This window comes from Ursus maritimus, unplaced genomic scaffold (genome assembly GCF_017311325.1).
Source record: "Ursus maritimus isolate PB19 unplaced genomic scaffold, ASM1731132v1 scaffold_11, whole genome shotgun sequence".
Taxonomy (NCBI): domain Eukaryota; kingdom Metazoa; phylum Chordata; class Mammalia; order Carnivora; family Ursidae; genus Ursus; species Ursus maritimus.
The window spans coordinates 25,129,274-25,152,026 of NW_024423453.1; positions in this window are offsets into that span (position 1 = coordinate 25,129,274).

The window sequence follows — 22,753 nt, forward strand, 5'->3', positions numbered from 1 at the left end:
GGCCATCAAAGACAAGGCAAGCCTTAAAAACTATCATATCCAAAGGGTCCGAAGTAGATATGACAATTAGATGTCATATGATGACCTAGATGTGATGCTGGAACAGAAAAAAAGCCTTCAGATAAAAATAAAGGTAATCTGAATAAATTATGGACTTTAATTAAAAGTAATGTATCAATATTGGTACATTGAATATAAGAAAATATGCCAAATTAATGTCATATAATAATAAATAAATAAGTGTAGAGTATATGGGAACTGCCTCTAATATCTTTGTAATATTTCTGTAAATCTAAAACTGTTTTTTTACGTTTATTTAAAAATCAGCGACCAGATACTAGAATTAAGATTGATTCATTTTATTTATTTAGCATGACAGAAGACATAAACATCATGGGAAAATAAATCATAAAACTAGTCAAATAGCTTTATTTTATTAAAATTTATTTAGATAGCTTCGTCATATATACTCTTTTAAATAAGCTATTTTATTTTATTAAAATTTTTGAGTATAGTTGACACACATTGTTACATTAGTTTCAGGCGTACAGCACAGTGATTCACCCTCTATACCTTATGTTATGCTCATCACTGGTGTATCTGTTATCTGTAACCATGCAACATTATGATAATGTCATTGACTCTATTCCCTATACTGTACCTTGTACTTCCATGACTTATTCATTCCATAACTAGAAGTCTGTATCTCCCATTAGCCTTCACCTATTTTGTCCATTCCCCCTACTCTCCTTTCCCTCTGGCAACTGTCAGTTTGTTCTCTGGATTTGTAGATCTGATTCTGCCTTTTGTTTATTCATTTGATTTTTATATTCCACATGAGTGAAATCATACAGTATTTATCTTTCTCAGTCTGATTTATTTTATTTAGCATAATACCTTCTAGATCTATCCATGTTTTCACAAATGGCAAGATCTCATCCTTTTTCATGGCTGTGTAATATATATGTGTGTGTTTGTATGTAATATAAATATATATATGTGTATGTAATAAATATATATATATTTCACATCTTCTTTATCCATCCATCTATCAATGGACACTTAGGTTGCTTCCATATCTTTGCTATTGTAAATAATGCTGCAATAAACACAGGGGTGCATATATCTTTTCATATCAGTGTTTTTTTGGTTTTGGGGAGTGAATGCTCAGCAGTGGGATTATTACATGGTATGATATTTCCATTTTTATTTTTGAGAAACTCCATATTGTTTTCCATTGTGGCTATTCCAGCTTATATTCCCATCAACAGTGCATGAGAGTAAGAAACTTATTTATACTCAGGGTACTGGAATAAAAACACTCAAAGACAATGTTCTTATAGCTATACTCTAAAATTATATTTTACATGACTTATATTGTTATCTATAAATATACCCTGACAATTTTACATCAGTCCTAAGGTAGTAGCAGATATATTTTATGGAAAAAATTATATTTTCCTTTTCATATAACAAAAGTCACCCATACATCACTGAGCTGTATGATCCTAATTGTATAATTCTATATCACAGGGGCAATGTCTTTTTATAACTGCAGCCAGCAATTATCTCAAAACTGCAAGGACTGTTCTTCCCTTGTAATTTCTTTGCTAGAAATGTTAATAGCAATGTAAAACAAATGCTGCTTCTATTTGTCAATAATATGTTTCTATTGAGCACTATAAAATTAGTAGAAATAACAAATATTAGAAGTGATCTCATCTGGCCAGTCATACTGTGGATATCTACAATAAAAATCATCTCCTAGAATTAAGATAAACTGTAAGTTATTCATGATTTAGGCATTTATAGGTATGCCAAAAAACCCATAGAAATTAATTACAATATTTTTTTAATTAAAATGCTGCAAAAACTTTAAGGTATAAAGTCCAAAGGGAAATTTTCTGTAAATCTGTCAACATATCTTTGCCTCCTAATTCTATGCATATTTTGACCTCTTCATGGGTAAGAAGAAAGAAAAGCAAAGCATATATGCTACCAATATGGAAAATCTAGTTTTGTATAAAATCAAGGGACTTCAGTGCTGAAACAAACATAATTTCCTAAGACAGGTGTGTTCAAGAGAACTTTATGTGATGACAGAAATTTTCTCTATTTGCTTGGTCTGATATGGTAACCACTTGCCTCACATAACTGAAAATGTGGTTGGTATGACCAAGGGTATTAATTTAATTTAATTTAATTCAGATTTAAATTTAAATTTAAATAGTTATATGCAACTATAATTTTGGACCAAGGTGTTCTAAAACAACTAACTTTTTATTTGTTCATAACACTTTAAAAATAGTGCAAATTATATAGGAAGGGGTACATTGTAAATATTGGAATTTGAAACAAAATTATTAAACCACTTTTTAGGTGTTCAATATTAACCATTGAGATGTAATATCCACTATCATATATTTAAAGAATACCTGGAGAATGTTTTACATCAGAAATTTTGCATTCTTTTTTTCTCTTTGAACTCATATTTCATTACCGAGCAATTTTAAATACTAATAAATTTCATATTTGCACTTCAGCATTTTCATTACATTCAAATATAGTGAATGTTAAATATGTATATAAGTTACATATTTATTTGTGCCCTTGAACCTTTAGTTTTCCTTTTATTGATTCATTTTATTTATTAGTAAGATACAATTAAAAACACATTTTTATAGTAATTGAACATATCAAGTAAATTTTATTAAAAACGAAACTCAGTGAATGTTATTTATTATTATAATCAGAAAGGGTCTAATAGCAATTCAATTATTTTTTCTTCTTTTTGATATTCACATAAATAAATATATGGAACTACTTTTGTCAGAGAGATTATTATTTGTGTTCTAGGATTTTTATGGTTTCCGGTCTCCTATTTAGGTCTTTAATACATTCTGAGTTTATTATTGTATATGGTGTTAGAAAGTGGTCCAGTTTCCTTTTTTTACACATTGCTGTCCAGTTTTCCCAGCACCATTGTTTGAAAAGACTGTCTTTTCCCCATTTGATATTCTTGCCTCCTTTGTTATAGAGTAAAAGACCATAAAAACATGAGTTTATTTCTGGGAATTCTATTCTGTACTATTGATCTATGTGTCTGTTTTTGTGCTAGTACCATACCATTTTTATTATTTTTTTAATTTTTTAAAAAGATTTTATTTATTTATTTGACAGAGAGAGAGCACAAGCAAGGGGAGCAGCAGAGGGAGAGGGAGAAGCAGGGTCCCTAGTGAGCAAAGAGCCAGATGCGGGCTTGACCCCAGGACCCGGGGATTATGACTTGAGCTTGATAAAGGCAGATGCTTAACCAACTGAGCCACTCAGGCACCCCACCATACTGTTTTTATTACAACAGCTTTGTAGTATATCTTGAAACCTGGGATTGTGATACCTCCAGTTTTGCTTTTCATTCTCAAGATTGCTTTGACTTTTCTGTCCCGGTCTTTCATGGTTACATACATATTTTAGCATTATTGAGTTTTGGAAAGTGATGTCCTATAGATTATATATGTTCATGTAGCCTTTAAAGCAAACTTCATGCATGTCCACTATTACAAACTTTTTGTTTAAAGACTTTTGGTAGATAATTTTATTAGAAGAAGGAAACATTCTGACTTTTAATGTTGAGACATATAAAAACTGTCTTGTCTATTTTTTCCATATTGAAGAAAAAATAAACCTATTTCCCCCCCCCACCCCCGCAAAGAAGGTTTAGATGCTTGGAAAATTTGCATTAATTTACAAAAATATGAGTATTTGTGATGATAGACCTGTAGATGCTGTTTTAAAGTAAACTTACAGTTAAAAGTCATTGCTATTCCCTTTTACAAAAGCAATTTAAAGCATAATTAAAACTTCTTATTTTTAAATTTTAAATGGGAATTAAGTGCAAGCATATAGCTAATGTACATTTAGAAAAAGTGTTAAGTTTCACAGAAAAATAAATTGATTTTTTTTATATTTGTTTAATGTCAAATGCATGTCTCAAGAAAGTATAATGTGAAAACTTTATTTCCCTCATTATATATTTTTAAAGTTTTAATATCATTAACTTATAATTGAAGCAGAATAAAAATGTTAGCAAACATCTTTGAAACTATCCATTCTTTGAATACTAACAATTTTTAATTTGAAAGTAAACAGCACTTTTATTTTTACCAATGTTGTAGGAAAAAGTTTCTGCTTATGTATACCTCTACCTTCTACTGCTTGAGCATATAGGAAATTTCTCCTGTTTCTTTTTTACTTTAGAGTGCCAGAAATTATTTTCCTTTCTCTTCCCAACAACAACAAAAAGATAAAAATTGCAAACTATCACCAACCTTTCATCTAAATCTTGGACCTATTTCATCATTGCTAAATTGCAAACTTGGCAAAAAGTTGTTCTGGTCCCTTTCCATTGATTTTCAAAGCGATTTAGTTTGAGAATTGCTAGTGTAGGTAATTGAATCCCAGTACACAAAAGCTTGTATGTGTATTCAATTGCTTCTTACTGCTTCTCTCATCTTAAAATTTCTTCCTATTTAACCTGACCATAGTTTATATATAATTTGAGAATAACCAAGGCATTTTCATTGAAGAATAAGATAAAGTGTCTATTTGTACAAAGCATAATGGATCTTTATAAGGAACTTTCTCAATGTCAGCATACTATTGGTACTTGACTATAATTTACTTCAAAAATGTGGAAGTACTTACTGCTGTGGGAAGTAGTGACTGTGGTATTAGAAGTTTTCCTTTATGTCTTCATTGATAGGTTATCTAGAAATTAATCTTCTAGCTCTTGTTAGACAACTTCTACTGAAGCTTAAAAACAGCCACCTACCTACCTTCTCATAAAATAAAATGTTCTCTGATAAATCTGAGTGCATTCTGAAAACATGTGGACTCTATATTCATCAGGGTTCTCTAGAGAAACAGGACCAATAGAATGTGAGCGTGTGTTTAGATTGTGAGAGAGAGAGAGAGATTTACTTTAAAGAACTGGTTCATGAAACTGTGGAGACTGGCAAGTTCAAATTTGGCAGGGTAGGTTAGCTGGCTAAAGACCCAGGGAAGAGATGACACTGGAGTTCAAGTTCTAAGGCAGACCACTGGCAGAATGCCCTCTTCCCCCCAAGAGGTCCGTCTTTTTCTTTAGGTGTTCAGCTGATTGGATGCATCCTACCCACATGATGGAGGACAATCTGCTTTACTCAAAATCCACCAATTTAAATGTCAATCCCATTCAAAAAATACCTTCACAGAAACATCTAGAATAACATTTGACCGAATATCTGGGTATCCCTGAGCCAAGTTGACACATAAAATCAACCATCACAGCTTCCATCCTTTATTCTTTTTTCTAACTTCATTTTTAAATTTTAATTTTGAATACATATATTTTGAATTTTGAATATGTATATGTATATATATATTTCAGAGAGATGCTGGGTACTGCATAGTTTACATGAGTTTTCTTTTTAATAATGAATAATGAACGTTTCTTTCAGTATTTTTATTTTATGTCATATTTTACTGGTCACTGTATTCACCATGCATAAAATAATAGTGAACCCTGATCAACATAGATGAACTTGGGCAACTCTGAAGAAACAGAATACATTTATTAAGATTTTGACTCCCATGCTGAGAAGACGTGTGTAACTTTGACTGAAACATTGCTTCCAGGCTCTGACATAAGAAGTGAAAAACAACAGATCAGTGACATTTGCATTTATGCAGAATGATTGATTTAGTTGTTCTCTATTGTTTACCTGTTGGCTCAGTAATACAGAGTTGGTGAATTCCTATATTCTTAGAGTTGTCTGGCATAAAACTTGTTTCACTAAGATCTGGTTCTTATTTTATTCAATATGTTTTTTTCCCCATAGAATTTAATTCATCGCTGATATAAGGAGAGATGACGGTGTCACATCCCATTTCTGTTTTCTTTATCAGCATGAGTTATGTTGCACATCGTTTCATCTGAACACATATTTGAGTGAAGAATGAAATTCTGAGAACCAGTGAGCAACAGGAGCATCTCCAGGACCAGAGAAGAGAAAGAAAAATGGAATACAATAATGTGCTTTCTCATCACAATCCTGACCGATCAAATTGATCACAGCCCTTGTCCCAATGTGTGTGTGTGTGCGCGCACACACATGTGTGTGCGCATAACTTTTTTTTAAAGGTGTGTGAAAAGCAGCCTTCACCAGATCCAGACTTTACACAACTTTGTAATAAGTCCTTTTCCCTCTTCAATAGACAAAAAAAGTCTATAATTTATGGGTGCATCTATAGAGATGTGATATACAAAGCAAAGGTAATATTTAATAAATTTCGTATCAATGGTTTCCACAATTAGCCATAAAATTAAGGTCAATCATGAAATTCAGGCCACACAAATTTCTCAGTTTTTTGATGGAGCTGTGTAATTGACCAATTGCCCCTGAATTCATTCACTCAGTAGGCAGAAGCACATTTGTGCTCAATTAGAGCCCAATATTTTTTTGCTTGTCTTTCGTTTTGATGATAAGATAAACATTAGCGTATGCCCAAATTAATTTCCTTTAGAAAAATTTATATTTCTAATTATTAGCTGTACTTCTAGGATAAGAGGAGGCTTAGTTGAGAAATCACTTTACCTTTCCTCTACCAATATTAAAACTCAAATTTTTTTCTAAACCTCTCTCCGTTTATCTAACTGAACTATCATTAATCTCAAATGTCATCATTGCAAAATGTCACTATCTTTTATGCTGTTTATTAGCGGCTCATAGTCTCCTCATGGAGACAACTGAATTCCCAGCTATTAAATATTTGATAATTAAAATGTATGATTAATTCATGCTAGTTCTTGTTTCTTGTTTACTCTCTATTTTAATTTATCGTTCCCCTTAAGTTAGTTTTCATCTTATTCTTCTCATCATTTTCTCTCATTTCACTATTTCCAATTGTTCTTTTTTTTATTGTGAGACATAATCCGACTTTAAGATTTCTCTTTTCCATTTTCCTCGTTTCTTTGTTTTTATTTTACGGGAAAGATGAAGTCTTTTTAATTTGTCCAGGAAACCCTTTCTTTGCAATGGGAAAGTACCACATAGTTGGCAATGCCACCAGGACGATAATCCTGAAGGAAAAACAATCCAACTTAAACCTTTCAGTTGACTCCATGAGGAAAGGAGGCAGTACATTTCTTCATGTCAAGGAGACTATTTGCAGTTGAATACTTGAAACAGCTTTGTATATTTGGTTGCTACAAAATATAGAATTAGCTGCCCAGAGCTTAGTATTGTAATAGCTGAAAACAGGAAAAGGACAACTGTTGGAGAGTAGTGTAAGAGGGGAGATAAAATAGAATTTGCAAAAATATTTCTGGGTCCTTTGAAAAATAGAACTGAGATTTTGAAAACCACATATTCAAATGCATATTCATTAAAAAGACAGGACATAAACATAATTAGCCAGCCCTACCCACTTTTTCCCTTTTCACTATCCCAGTTTGTTCCATCATTACATAACTGTGGTGTCCTAGACCAAACTACTAACAAAATATTTTTGATCTCTTTTGTACTCTTCAATATAAGAGTGGAAAAGAAATCTTCTTTCACATGTGCACTCAATTAATGAGTATTGACTGCCTGCCTTGCGCTCTGCGAGCAGAATTAGAGGCCATGTCTCTGTTCAGGAACAATTAATAAGGAGAAAAGGGGCATGTCCACCTACACCTACAATTACACAGTAGGTAACAATTTTAGCTAAGAATTCAATTCACTATTTTACTTACTTGTGATTCATAATAATATTTAGCGAATTACTTTGAATTATTTTATAAATGGCTGAAAAAATGCAATATTTGAACTAGTGAGAAAAAGTGGAGGGAAATGTACTTTATATAACACAGTATATAAAATTACTTTGTACATAATACAAAATATAGGAGAATGTGTTTTATATAATAAAATCAAATGTCTTATAAGCTTAACTATATTATTCTTATGAAAGTTTAGAACTTAATTAGACTAAAGAGAACTACCTTTGGGTACATGTTACTAGAAATTAACATAACATCTATGAAATGCCTTCCTGTTGTTGAACATACAATTAAAAAAACACAATTAAATAAATAAATAAATAAATAAATATACATACAAATATGTAAGTATGTACAGTATATATATATAGTTTATGATAGTTATTTGAAAATCTTTAAGACAATTTTGTTAAATTTTTAGTTGCCCACGTTTTATTCTTTTTTTTTAAAGATTTATTTATTTATTTGAGAGAAAGGGGGAGGGGCAGAGGGAGAGAGGGAATCTCGATGTGGGGCTTGATCTCACAACCCTGAAGTCATAACCTGAACCGAAATCAAGAGTTGGACACTTAACCAACTAAGCTATCCAGGTGCGCCCCAAGTTTTATTCTTATATTTAAAAAGGAAGTTTCTTATGAAAAGAGAATATTAAATAATTTGGTAAGTTTCTTCGACACTCCTACATTCATTTGTGAAGTTTAAGGTTTTATATTTTTGATGTTGCCCAACAAATTGAACTACATATGCTTTTCAATGACTCATTTATAAAACAGCTGATTTGATACTCCCATTGCATGAAAGCAGGCCAGTGTTGCAATATAGGAAACAATTCAATTCTAAACATAGCTCACTGAGATTTCTATATTGAAAAGCCACTGTTGTCCTTTAGCAAACCACTGAAATGAATTTAGTGGCTTGGAAAACTGCCAGACAAACAGAAATACAAACCAAACTCCTTTAAACCATAGAATCACAACATCAAAGTAAGCATAATTACCACTCTTCATATCGTCGTCCTGCTGGCCACTTCAACTCTGCCCTGACAGAGATTCTAAGTTTTTAGAGTGACAAACTAGGCTGAATTCTGGCTTTAGCAAAATTCAGATTTTCCAATACTGTTATCTGCAAATTAAATATCCTTCTCTACATTACACTTTTAAATAAAACTAATAATATCTCTTAAATTATGCATATTTATCCCAGCAAACATGTATAAATATTTCCAATTAATAATAAAATTAAAAAGCAATGGTCTACTTAGTGGTGAAAACCCAAACACATTGAAATTAAAACTAGAATAATGTTAAAGAGGCCCTTCTAAACCAATAGTTTTACCTAGGTATAAGCATAGAAATATACTTAAGACATATTCTTATATATACTTCTCCAATACTGGAGAAGAGGATAAAAAAATTATTTGTTAACATTTAAAGAATATACTTAACTGGAAGAAAGCTATTAAAATTTACTAGATAATATGTAAGTTTTGAGGTCATAAAATAAATAAATAAAAAACCAATAGCTTTGCTATAAAATAAAAACATTTGAAAATAAATTTCAAAGTTGGACCTTTCAAAATGAGATGTCTCTATGTATACATATATAATTTGCAAAAAGTATGAAATGCGCAGTGTCTATATGAAGATAAGTAAAAACCACTGTTAAATATCCTAATCAATATTTGAATAAAGGGACATATGATGGATCACACTATTTAATTTTATAAAGATGTTATTATTATAATAAGAATCATATAGTATTTGAAAAAATCAACTGTATTTCTCAGCATTTTGAGAATACTTGTGTATATGTATATCATAATTTAAAATTTTAATTTGTGTAAAAGTTATAGATATATATGTAATAAATAATATAAAATATATGTAGCAAAACTTCTAAATGCTATGTGCTAAAAAGGGGGAATGTATTTTATATAATTAGATTTTATGTGATTTTCTTTTTTTTTTTTTTAAGATTTTATTTATTTATTCAACAGAGATAGAGACAGCCAGCGAGAGAGGGAACACAAGCAGGGGGAGTGGGAGAGAAGGAAGCAGGCTCATAGTGGAAGAGCCTGATGTGGGGCTCGATCCCGTAACGCCGGGATCATGCCCTGAGCCGAAGGCAGACGCTTAACCGCTGTGCCACCCAGGCACCCCTTATGTGATTTTCATATGAATTATTTACTTTTTGCTTATTTTTATTATTTTAAATTTAAAATCATAATCTCCCCCTTAAAATTTTCTAACTAGAAAGATTAGTTATAGAAATACTTCAAAACGTTAGTCATATAAAAGATTAAACTCAATGTTGGTGTGTGTATTTCTGAAGTTCAAAAATAAAAACAATGGTTCTTCATGTCATTGGGAAAATTCAGATGTGCTGAACTAGGGAATTATAAATTAAAAGAAGAAAAAGTGTTTTAATTAGCAATAAATTAAAAAACAAGTAAATTAATCACCAAAGCAATTGTATGCTATTTTCCTATGAATTTGGCAATATTCACAAGTGCTAAGTACCCTTCAATGTATTTTGGAGTGATTTCTATTGTATCATAAATACTCAGTGTATCATTTTATTCTCTAGGTTTCTCTATTTTTGTATTAGAATAAAATAATTTTACATCATTGTAATGTCAAAGTATTACAAAAAGCCTTAATATCTTTCATAGTTATTTCATTATTGGAGTATTCAGACTATCTTAAACTATGTTTTCATTTCATATTGATATTACATGCTTTGATTCCATTTTTCTTCAACCTCGTATTCTACAAATAATTTTGTGAATGTTTTCAATCAAAAACACTATATTTGTAGGAGGAAGCAAAGAGTTTCTCTCTTAGTATCACCTTCAAAAATTTCAGTTTCCTTATGAATTAGTTGTTCCACAATTTATAAGATAAAATTCAAAGGAAAATGATCTTTTAAAATCTGTTATTACACAACCCTTAGAATATTGTTGACTCTGTGGCACTCATGCACAGTTTTATAACAGTGAAATAATTGAGATTATTATATTGTTTATTATTGCTACAAGATTTGTAAAGTATTAAGGATCATTACCTCATTTAATTTAAATAATGAGCATATGAGGTATTTTCTCTAATTAGGTAGTCAAGAAAACAAGTTTAGACTGAAAAAATGACTGTGGCAGCAATGCAGAAATAGAAGGGGTTGAGTCAGGCCTCAGATCTAAGAAATTTCTAGTTGAATCCTTTTTTATTTTCTTTTAAACAGTAGAATCCTTTCAAAATATTTGCTTAAAAAAACTTGTTTTTATTCACACGTACTATTGTTTTTGACTAGTAATGGGCCATTAGTTGTCGTATTTCATTTTGCAAGAAATGAAGAGGATGGGGTTAAGAAAGAGATCATACTCTCACACAGTGCTGTGCCACACCCCATCATTCACTGCTTCTAACAGCCCCTGAGACGAGGCAACATCCTCTCTGAATAAATAAAAGTTCCTTCAAGTGAGGTGGTTTGTTCAAAGTCATTATATTGGAAAATAAAAGAGCAAGGATCTGAATCCAAGCCAAAACACCCAGATATATACGTGCTTCCTTTACAGCACTGCCCTGCATATTAGGCTTGACCGCAAGGCTCTGTACTTTGAGTTCCATAGTAATTATTTATTTTCCCATTAGTCTCAGGAATTATCTCAAAATCTACAGCCTAGTATCATACTAATTAAGGTAACTGTATATTTTACCTTTTATATTATGTTCATAGATTATCATGTCACATAAGTTGTGTTGAATTAATACATTTATTGAAAGATTGTATTCTCCTTCAAGTTTCTGGCCCGTGGATAACTGTTACTAAGTCAATAGTCAATAGTTAAAAGAAGCATATGTCTAAATTCTTGGCTACACTCAATCTGTATAGGCAGATCTTCAAAATCTTGAATAAATCTAGGGTACACATTCTCTCCCATCATTATTTTTTAAAAAATGTTTTAAATAATTGGGACATTTAGTGATCTAAGTAGTTACCATTTCCATTCTCCAATTTTCTTTTCTTTCTTTTATTGGAACAACTCAATTTGGTTCAGATACTCAAAGTGTAACTTTTAAATAGCATGCTCCTTTAAAAGAAAGTACAGATTTTATAAAGCATTCAGTTGTATGATAGCACAAATGGGAAATGTCTCTGATCAAAATTAATTCAGTTGCATAACAGCCGATTTGTAACCAGGACAATACGTAACTGCTGACACTAAGTTTGGATGGGACGTAATTTATCAGATAAAAACTAGAGGTCATGATGCATGTAAGACAGCTCTTTGCAGTGCTGAATTTGGTTGCAACATAATTTAACTAGAACTTTTGAAGCAATTAATTCATTAAAGGTTGCCATTTTTCAACCAAAACAAGACATTCCTCTTCCCTTCAAATAAGAAGCAGACTATGTCCGACCTATTAAATTCTCCAAGTATTTTATAGTTTATAGCTTAAAAATTTAGTGAGACAGATACAAACTAATCATGTCAAACACATCCTTACGTAGGTTTTTAAAACTTAAATAGGCACAAATATATAAGATGGGCAACTATCCTCACAGAGACCATGGCTAACAAAGAAAAACTTGGTAATCTGGAGGTTTTGGTAAATGTGTCCTTCAGGCTGGCTCAATTTTAGGAAAGTGAATGAAGGGTTAGCATAAAATAAAATATATCCTTATTTCAATTTAATGTACACTTATTCGCATAAAATAAAATATATCCTTATTTCAATTTAATGTACACTTATTCTTTCATAGAAAATTTGCTATTTTAGTCATTTCGTAATGATGAATAACTACAGTGTTATCAGTTGTTATATTTCTTAGGATGTCCAGTTGCAAAATGCAGACAGTGTATGTAGGTCTCAAAGATTATAACATTATTTTAGTGTCTTCTAAAATTAAAATCTAATGATCGTGACTAAGCTTTCTGTCACATGTTTTCTTATAAAATTATATAATAATAGTAGTAATAAAAATAAACTATTAAGTATAAGGATATTCTTTATATGACATTTACTTTGAATTATAAAAATAAATTACTTAGACAAATTAAAATAGGATCAATTGTTTCTAAACTTTTGTCTTTCAAGAGATATTTTCTTCTTACTATAGATATTAACAAGTATTTATTGATTTAGTTATTGATCTAAGTGGTAGGATACAACTGTGAATTACACAGGCCAGGGCTCTCTTGTTATGGAACTTCTAACTAGAAAAAGAAATACGCAGATTAGATACAGGGTTAAACCTAACATTTGCATACTAGTGGTAAATGCTGTGAAGGGAATTAAGAAAGAGACATGATACTGACCCATGTGGTTAGAAGACTGGAGTTATTTTTGAATGAGTGATCAAGCCTGATGTATCTGAGGAGGTAATAATTGAAGTGAAATTCAAGAGAGGAAATTAGCTAACTCTCACAAAAATAAGAGAAAATAATTAATGTGAAGAAAGGAATAATTCCAAAGATTCAGAAGAGAGAAGTAACTTGTGGAATCAAGGGTAATAAAGGAGGCCAGTGTGGCTAGAGGGAAATGTACAAGGGGATCAGTGGTGGAAATGGAAATAGGAAGATGGGACAAGACTGATCAGTTAGGGCCTTTTGGGCCACAATGTTCTCCTTTTGCATTGATTTCTTCTCATTCCTCTTCCTCCTTCTCCTCTTCTTCCTCCTCCTCCTCCCTTCTTCTTCTTCTTCTTCTTCTTCTTCTTCTTCTTTCTTCTTTCTTCTTCTTCTTCAGATTTTATTTTTTATTTATTTGACAGAGTGAGAGAGAGAGAGAGCACAAACAGGGGCAGTGGGAAAAGGAGAAGCAGGCTCCCTGATGAGCAGGGAGCCTAATGCAAGGGCTTGATCCCAGGACCCCGGGATCATGACCTGAGCCAAAGGCAGACTCTTAACCGACTGAGTCACCCAGACACTCCAGCCCTGATTTCTTCTTCAGGTTAACTGTGAGAAAGAATGTGAATGCCAAGATTCCTTCACTTTGGGAAGAACTTATGCCATACTAAAAGATCCCACTTCAGTTATATAAAGATCATACTTGTGCACACACACTACCAGCAGCATACACTCTACCGGAAAACCATTGTCTCAAACTCTGATTAATACATGACTGTAGACATAATTGGATGCTATATAATTTGCATCTTTTAATGCAGCATAAGATGCAATAAAATTTATTTTTAATATCATAATATGATTAATATAACTGCATAAGGACTATGCCACATATCTACTTCCTCAGAAAGTTATTCAAACAGTAGAATGCTGAGTTCTGAACAACATATAGGATGGTATTTTTAAAAAGGTAGATTTCACTGAGGACAAGAAGTTACAAAAGTGTTCATTGTATCAGTGTAGTAGATTTGTTATTTCATTTAGCATATGGCATAAAAAGTTATCTTACTAAAATTAAGAATGTATATTTACAAAGTAGTAAAAACAGTGAGAGCAAAGATACATTGATGGTATTTTTGTAACTTCATATTTTTTAATAACATAATGTTTTATTCCATGAGACCTGTATCAGTTATTAACAAATGGAGTTGTATATAAAACAAAATTTTAAATGCAATTTCTTAAGCAAAATATGTAGTCCAAAATATGAAGTCCAGGATTAAAATAATAGTTGCAGTGCTATTATGTCTTTCCCAATAAAATAAAACTAAAAAAGATAATAATTGATACCGTTCAAAAAGAACAGAGAAAAATAATTCTCACACTAATCGTTTCTTAATAGAACAGTTTGAAGTGACCCTCATATTCATAAAATATTTAAAAATATATACATTAACAGATTTATTTCAGAAAGTATGGGAAAACAAGCCTATTATTTGTCACTTAGACACAAAGTGGCCCATTTCATCATGACGCAGCATAATTCATACTTAAAACATTTTTTTATTGAAACATAATTGACATCATACTTAAAACTTTTTAAACCTACCAGTTCAATATAAAATGTGCCAAAATAGATTATGTTCCCTTATTAAGTTATATAAAAATACACCCATTAGCCAGACCATTCATGATTTTTAAAAATTTCTATTAATAGAAATTCCAAATATTTATGAAAATCTATGACTTTTCTCAATTTTCTTTGTGAAAAGCACACAAACTGTAAAATACATGTGTTATTTACGATACAAATATATCATAATTCAGCATTATACAAACGCAGTGGCACTGTTCTTTTAACTGTAGTGAGGAGATGTAGGAGTTCCTTTTGTTAGAATGTGATATATATTAAGTAGCTTACAGAATTAAACAATAAGAAAAATTACTTTAAATACCAATTGTTATTGTAGAACAGGAAAAAGAAAATATAAGCAAATATTAAGGTTCTGAATGGAGATACACTGCTATTATTTGGAAAAGTCTGTTTGATAGAACTACGTACACCTTCCAATGGCCCCAAATCTGTCATTTCAGAGCTTCGGTGTTAGGAAGACTCATAAATGATTGAAATCAAAATGGTCGAGGTAATTTTAAACAGAAAAATGTACTTGATTTTTTATCTACTTGTAGCATATGGTTTCGAGAACATAAAAACTACTTGCCAGGTATGTTTCTTTTCTCAGCATTGAATTAATATATAAATATTTCATCCCTTAACTTTTTCTCTTTCATTTGAATTAGGGAATGCACATCTTAAACTCATTTGTTATTTTATTTTAATTATATTCTATCAGTACTTACTTTTCTTCCTCTCCTGACATATTTTCACTATCCTGCACCTTCCCAGAGAATATCAAGTCAATGCTCTGAGGATATGACCTTTTGTCTCCTTACAGAGCTGGGTCTCTTCTTTCATCTTAGAATTCCTTCATCTACCATAAAAATGGAGTGAAAAGACTGTACTCTCATTTTAAATACAAGACTATTACTATCCTTCAAGAACTGCTGCCTCCCTTATTTCTTGATCCTTTTAGGTATACTTATGATAGGTTTCTTAACATTTTTTTTTCTTTTTTCAGCTTCCTTTATGATTGAAGGAGGTGGTGAGCACTTTTGTATACTTCCTGTCTGCAGAATCCTTCTTATCTGATGGTAAAAATTGGTCTTTTTATTGTGCTGAAGAAATTGATTGCCTCTGCCACATTTAAAAGAGCAGTGATGATAATTTTGGTTTAAGGGTACTGAGGGCTGTGAAATTTCATAATATTCTTTTATTCTGTCTCTTTTTCTGTAGGGCAAAAAATTAAAATTTCTTCTATACTATATACCACTCTCAGTTCTTTACTGTTTTTCCTTCTTGGTTTATTTTCTCCCATTTCTTAAATCTTAGGGGGCTGAATGCAAACATATAACGAGGTATACCTAGTGTACAAGATATTGAGAATAACACCATGTTGAACGTCCACTATACTATTACACTGAAACTAAACAAAACAGTTCCCATTGGTTAAACATTTACCTGCATCTAAATATTTACTTGACGGAATATATTTAAATAGATATTTCTGCATTTAACCTTCATATAAGTGCATATAAGGCAATTTTAAATTATGTAATAAAATTGTTTTAATCATATACACAGTATATTTGCTTTCCAATAGTTTATACATTAAACAGAATTTTTATCACTTTCTTATAGTTACAGTATGGTTTTCAATTGATTCTATATTATCACTTTTTCTTTGGTTTGTATATGAGATTACTATTTTTCCTTGGTTTGTATAAAGAGAACTTAAATTAATTTACTATTTTATATTATTTTTCTTTTTATAAACTGTCCCAATTTATATATATATTTAAGCTAAATTCTAAAACCTATAAATTATTTCTTCTAACAATACAATCCTTTATAAGAGGGCTTCATCAAGGTTGATTTTTTACTTTCTAAGCTCTGGGTCCAAAGTCAGATTTGATTGAACAATGTTTATGCAGTACCCACACCATCTAGTCACTGGGCTAGATGCTCTGATATACATACTTTTACTTAATAATATTTAGTGGATATATTTTCTCTTTAAACAACTTATTTAAGAAACTGTATATTATTAAATGAAAACTAATTATTCTTATTTTTTAAGATAACATTATTAGAAACCCCTTTAAGATAAGTTTAATCACATATGAAATAATTTTTAAGACAATTCCATTATATAATTTAACTTCTTGGTTGGGTTTCCAAAATGTCCCTTTACCATAATGTTTTCTAAGTCACTGAGAGGAGAGGGACAAAGAAAGAACTGCATGACTCTTTGCTTTGGCTTTAATTTTCTTCTAGAACTTCCAAACCAGATATGGTTGATTCATTAATTTACTAAATAGTATCTATGAAATATCATTTTGGGCAGTTACTTAAAGTCACTGTGCTCTATATGCTTAATCTATGAAATGGGGAAAACAATAATAACTCCCATATTCAGCTGAAATGCAGATTAACTGAGCTAATCACATTATAGGAACTCAGTAAGTGGTAATTATTAAAATTTTTTAATCAGAATAAATATTTCAAACTTAGAAAACTTAAATTATCTAAAATGCTTAAGAAAAATGCCTGGCATGCATTAAGTAGCCAGTTTAAATTATTTATTAGTGGAAGTAGTAATAGTATTTATTCACAGCATTGGAATTACTTTGTGTGGAGTAAGAACAACACGAAATGGAAGGGTAAGAAGTTAAGCAAGACTGTAGATTCAGGTAGTGTTTTGTTCTCAGCCTCATCCTAGAGAAGTCTGGAACATAGATTGAACTGGAGAGTTTATCCTGATTCTCCCCATGGCCAGGGGAGCTTAGTCTTAGTTGCCTGAATCTGTCTGCCATTAGTTAGCAGCCATCCTGCCGAGGAAAAGGAAGAATCAGTAGAAGATAAAATGTACAGGCAACTCATGGCAGGTGGCTTGACTTACCCAAGAGCAAACCTTCTAAGAAGGTGTTAGCTATTAGAAGCAACACCCATAATGATTGGGAGAAGAGCTTACTTAACTGGTAAATGGAGGCCAGAAGAACAGGGCTAGGCACTAGGAGAGTCTACTTTGGGAACTTTTTTGGCTCTCTCTCCCACAAGTCTCTGATAAACTCAGTATGAAGTCTTGGTCTTCTTACTTTATTTTAATTACTATGCCTTTAATTAGCAGTGCCAAATATATTGTATTTTCTCAATATCTTAAGTTGAGGAAAATAAGAGGAAGACATATAAATCAATGCCATCACCAACTAATGAGATAAATAAAGGAGGATAAGAGATTGTGTTCAAAAGCTTAGGGCAGAAATTCTTGTTTTGTAATTCAAGGAGACATGGATGGTCTTCAGAAAAATATGTGTGACTTCTAGGAATTATACAAATGTGTGCTTCTAAATATCAGTGCATATTTTTCTAGAAATAGAACTATATTCTAAAATGGTTTTGTAACATAAAATGTTGGAGAATCCCTGATGTAGAGTTTGAAAACGGTTATGGTTATGTAATCATGGCCCTATCCATGATGAAGTCCTGGACACTCCACCTGGCTTAATTGTGATTAATACTTATCTCCAAGAGTAAGGGGATAAAATTGAACTAATTGCAAAATAACTTGATCGGAAGACTTCTAATGCTTAATTTTAACTGCCGGTCCCTAAAGTTATAATTAAGCAGCACTGTAATACAATAGTTCTTCATTTTAAAGTGTGATTTCTCCTGGTTCCATATCTCTTATTCATGATTTCAGTATTATTCTTTGTGGTGAGGTCTTAGGTTTTGGCTGTGCAGGTCCCCAGGAGATGGTGTCTGGACAGTACAAGGCTTAGACTGAAAAAACAGAGAGGAAAACCACCACCATTTAAATTTTGCTCAATTTATTTCTAAAGTTACCAGTCCTTTCTAATTGTAATTCATTTATTTATAATATTTGAAGATGTTTTTTCAGCTGAAGACGCAGTATGGAATAGTATAGCACAGTAAAGTCAGGAGTGAAGAGGAAGTCTCTGTGCCTGCTGCTTTATCTGTACAATGGTGAGCACTAGTTATTCCTCTCAGTTTAAAGGAGTTAATAACTCTAAAGTAATTCAACAGAGCCTCGCACACAGGAGTACTCAATAATTATTAGCCATTTGTCATATACAGATTCTCAATGAGTGCTGTTATGATGATCCTATTTAAAGAAGAATAATTTAATGAAAATAGATGGAAGATGGAAGATTACCTAAACTAACCCCTTTAATTTGCGGAACTGCTTACAAAAACCTTGAGGCATGAAGGGGATATCATCAATGTTGTATTCTGCACTTATCTACTCAGAGTGAAGTATGCCTTTCTGAAGGATGTTCATTAGCATCATCATCCCCATTTGATTATCAGCAACAGGAATTAACAATTGCCTAAATAGTAGTATGAATCACTGGAGCTGTCCATCATTACTAATGATAATATAATTCATTATAAATAGTGATTTTAGATTTGGATACTAATTATAAAGGTGCTTGGTCATCTTCCAATAATTAGAGTTAAATATTCTGAAAATTAAACAATTGTGTTCTTCAAACGATAACTGAATTATGATTGTAATTGTATTTATCACTTATTAAAGGCAATCAAGTCCTTTTCTAATACGATTTAGATTTAGCCTGGGTTCATTCACTCAGAATATTTAGAATATTACAAAAAATAAAAATAAAAAAGGAGGAAAACATATAACTCAGGAAGAAAACTGGCTTAATCTAAAAAAAGAAACTATATATATTATTATTTATTTATTTGAGAGAAAAAGAGAGCATGAGAGGTGGCGGGGAGTGGGGCATGGCAGGGAGAGGCAGAGGGCAAGGGAGAGGCAGACTCCTTGCTGAGCAGGGAGCCCAACCCAGGGCTCATGGGGCTCAAACCCAAGACTCTGAGATCATAGCCTGAGCCGAAGGCAGATGCTTAACTGACTGAGCCATGTGGAAGCCCCAAGAAACCGTATTTTTTAGCCTTAATAAAAAATAAAGAAGATGAAAGTTTTTAGAGGAATATAGACTTTAAATATGACCTCAGAATTGACTTAGAAGACTGTTTATGGATAGTGTCAGGGATGATCATTTTATTTTCATTCAATTGGTTGAGTCTAAAAAATACACATTGTTCTTGATTACTACTGTATAATGTGTAATGTAATTAAAATGTGAAAATCTACTTAACTATAGAGATAATTTCAGTCTTTATAATTTTATTTGTTTTAATATTGTTCTTTCTGATAAAATGTTAAAACTCTACCTAGATTTTTAAAACCAGGAAGTTCCTTTATGTTCCAATTTTTCCAAATATTTGAATATATTTTTCTGAGTTTGCATTCTCATGATGGTAAATGGTTATGTTCTGAAGTTTATTGTTATTAGTTTTTGATCTATATATCTTTATACATACAGCCCTATATACCTTTTATTTTTTTTTAAGTTTAAGGTCCTTTGTAAAACTTTATATAGCCAGTTTTCTTGCAATTATTATTCTGTACTAATCTCAAACAACATCAGCTCACTTTTGGAGTTTTGAAGGGGGTGACCCAGATGAGATGGGTTATTTGGGAAGCAACTCATCCCTTAGGAATGAGTTACATTGGCATATCAAAACTGATGTACAGCAGCTTATTTCCTGCAGGGCTGCTGAGTTGTATTACTCCTAAGGGCATCGTTCACATTGTACTCTGGAATTGTGCTCTGGGACAGCATTCACTTTAGATGCTCACTGAGATTGTATAAGAAGTGCAGGTGATCTAACTATTTATTCTCATCATAATTCCTAGATATCAACTCATATAGAATAATGCTATGATTTTTCTAATTAACATGCTGAAAAGACAATGGAAAATATACGATATAGTCATGATTACTATCCAAAGGAAATCATTAAAAACAAATCTATACCTGGGTTTATACTTACATTTAAATCTGAATCTACATTTTACAAGTCCTAGATATTCAAAAGCAAAAAGATACATTTCTCTTTTATTGCCATTATTTTCTTACATTTATATAAATATGCCCATCTGTATCTCATATTACAAATATTTTTATTAAAACAATTATTTTTAAATCAAGCAGTTTATCTCCCCTGTATATGTTCTACAAATTTAGGTTTTATTGTATATTTAAAAAAAAAAAAACCTCTTCAGTTTTAAATGCACTAAGAAAGAAAGAATAATCTTGAATTCTGTTATAACACACACAGCAATTAGCAACAGAGCATTGGACACAATCTTTTCAGTATAATAGAGCCAGGATGTCCCTTTCTAAAAAGTATTACCAGCCACACCTTGCAGACCCGGAATGAACCTTGACTTGGCGATTGGCAGACATTTCAGTGAGGACTGGCAGGATACGGCGTGTGTCTGAAAGGCCTATACCCTAGATGCCAAGATGGTTACAGTCGCCCTTGTGTCGAACCTGGGAAAATGGAAACGGAGGGGAAATCTTGAGATGGCAGAAACAGCCAGAAGAGGGAGTCAGAACTTTGAACTGACTAAACATTTGCTAAATGAGACTCAAAATCAGAGTCCTGAGTTAAAGCTCAGGCTTAACCCACAGTAAGCAGACCGGAGAGCCCAAAAGCAAGAAGCAATCAGTAACAGACAACCAGAAATGTAGGTTTTATTGTACATATAATTTATAGTGCACGTCTAATTCAGATCATTCTATATATGTACTAGTTCACAGAAGATTGTGCAGCTTCGTGGCAGACCTAACTAACTACAAACATTTGGTACACAGATATTTTTAAACAGATGCAACATGCCATGTACTGCTCTAGTCACTGAGGATAAACTGAATAAAATTCAGTAGTATTCCTGCCTTTATGAAAATTGCACCTTAGTGTGGGAAGACAGATATTAATAAAAGAATCACAATAATAAATTCAAAATTAAAACATAATTTTCTTTTAAAATGTGGGGGAGGGAACAAAGGACTATAAAGTTTTTAACAAAAGGGCATGCCTTGAACTTGGAAGGAGGAGCTGGAGTCGACGGTAAAATACTCTGACCTATGACTTGTGACCTGAGCCCTGACAGGTGGCATGGAGTTAATTCATGTGGCTCAGAGGGGAGAAGAATCTACCCTCTGCTTTCTTAGCTGGTAGAAAATTTAGAAAATCCGAAGGAGGGGGGAAAGGTTTCCAAATTCCTTGTACTTATCTTTTGATTGTTAAACTCCACTTTTCTTCTTTAACACTACCTTCTTGAGAAATACATGTCTATAATCTATCTTGAATTGGGGAAAGGAAGGATGAAAAAGGAAAATTAAAACTTTTGACCTTCAAAATACAATCTTAAGAAAAGTGAAAAGTCAGGACACCAACTGGTAAAAATTTGTTGTTGAAACAGAAATCTCAAAAAGACTTGTATGCAAAATAATTTCTAAAAAATCTTAAAATTAATTTTAAAACGATTCACTTGTTAAATGGGTGAAAATTTTAACAATATTCACCCAAAGATTTATAAAAGGCAAATAGCTATTTTAAAGATGTTCAAAATCACTAGTTCTTAAGGAAATGCAAATTAAAACCACAATAATGTGCCACTCTACAACTATTAGAATGGCTGGAATTAAAGACTGGTGATGCCAAAGGGGAATAGGAAACAACAACTTTCACATATTGCTGCTAGTGATACAAAATGGCACAGCACTTTGGAAATTAGTGTTTTAATTCTTTTTCCTTTTATAAATACTTATCATACAATGCAGAAATCCCACATCCCACTCATGGATATTTATCTGAAACAATTAATTAATCAATATAGTTATAATAATAGATATGATTTCTAATTAATGACTCAATTTCAGAAATCATTGTATATGAATGTATCTTTTTTATACAAAATTCAACATTACTATAAAATTTGTAAGTATAAATAGAAACAATTTTACAAATGGATGAGTTAGTTTCATTTATATAGCAATCTACAAATTTTTAAAATGAAATTATATTTCAAATATTAAAATATAGTTGAAATATTTTTAAATATTAAAATATAATTGAAATG